Here is a 1,789-nt window from a genome sequence, read left to right on the forward strand (position 1 = left end):
TCAATGGAACAGAAAATTATCATGAAATCTGCAGTGGCCTTTTTGGTTATATCATTTTAAAATCTCCAGTAATTAACAAATTATACGTAATTCAAGTGTTGAAGAAAAAAAATATAGTGTTGGCATTTAGACATGCAAATATTCAGACATGTTTCTTTCCTTTTTCTTTTTTGCAGATGTCCCCCGTAGCTCTCGAAAAGGCTACGGACCAATGGTATAATGTATGTTTGTTACATGTCAAATCAGTTACGTATTCTTGTTAATTGGATCAGTTGCGTCACATCTTCGAAGTAAACGAAAGTATCCAAAGGACCCAGCCTTACCTTTAACTTACACTTTCCTCATAAGCCAATAAGTATGGTACCAAGAAACCATACAAGCGCATGCCTCTGCATATAGCATTGACAAAATATGTAGATGAACACCTCTGACGCCTTTATGCTTATAGATGATTATTTCAGTTTGTTTACATGATTGACACTACCTCTGTACTGTATAGTATATGTAGATGGGAAGACTTTTTCTTGTTTTCGCAAGCGATTTGGTCTTTTTGGTATTGCAATGTAATCTTTCGAAATTACCCGTTTTCGTCTTTTGGAAACAGGCCACTGTCTATATACAATGAACCTAAAGTCAGGGTAGAAAAAGACAAGAGGAGTTCCTCTTCCTGTCTCGAACCTGCAGTCAGTTTGACTCAAAACTTCTTCTTTTTTACATACTTAACGCCCAGTTTTCCTCAGAAAAGCTCATCGTAGCTCACCTAAGCTTGTACGATCTCCTTAACAGGGCTTCACGAGCATAAGCATAGCTACCAAGGGCCTCCAACCGCACTGCTGTGAACAGATCTTTGCTCCTGTCGATGGGAATGTTGGAAAAAATTTGGGGAAGTCTGGTTTGGATGGGGAAGAATTATTACTATCATGATAATACTAAGTTCACCTAAGTGATCTCCAAAGGGAAATGATACTTAATGTATAAAAGATATGCTAACTTATGCTAATAATGCAAACGTAGATGTATATAAACACAAAACATAATCAGAATATATTTATGAATGCAAAACATTCTACAAAATCATAAGAAAACTCATCAAAGCGGATTACTACGTATCCAACGAAAACGTTCTACAACCATGAATTGTCAAATCCGTTAGTCATATTTTCCGCGCGGATCGCCTACAAAAATAACGGAGATACATGTATGATGTAGAGAACGACACATTGGTGGTTTTCCCACAGGAAGAAGACCACTTGAGACATACGTAGAGAGCGATGACTAAACGCTTAGCCTGCGTTTTCCAGTCCAGTTGTTCGGAAGGTTAAAAATAACTCTGATTAATGAAAAGGAAAAGTATTTTGAGAAATGAAATGAGAATGCACTATTTTTTTCCTTGTTCAGAATGACTAAGTTAATTCCGTTAAACTTTTTTTTATATTTGTTGCCAAAACATTTTGTTGTATGTACACACTCTTTCGTCAAAAATATAACTCAACATGTTTCTGGCGTTACGTAAGAGGTGTGGTTTTAATTTTGAATAGCACTTACTATTTATATAAATACTTAGTTTCGTTTTCATATCTATTCCTTATTTTAGTGCACATTATATGCATCAGAATCATTAACAGTAAATGCAGTGACACTGTATTCATATCTTACAATGAAAATATATTTTTTACAATCAAATTTAATTTACCTCTTTTAACTGTATACATAAATTGATGCATTAAATCTTAATATTTTTTTAAAAAGATTTACCAATATATACAGTTCCACCATTTTGCGTATGCAA

This window comes from Penaeus monodon, chromosome 19, assembly GCF_015228065.2.
Source record: "Penaeus monodon isolate SGIC_2016 chromosome 19, NSTDA_Pmon_1, whole genome shotgun sequence".
NCBI classification, from domain to species: domain Eukaryota; kingdom Metazoa; phylum Arthropoda; class Malacostraca; order Decapoda; family Penaeidae; genus Penaeus; species Penaeus monodon.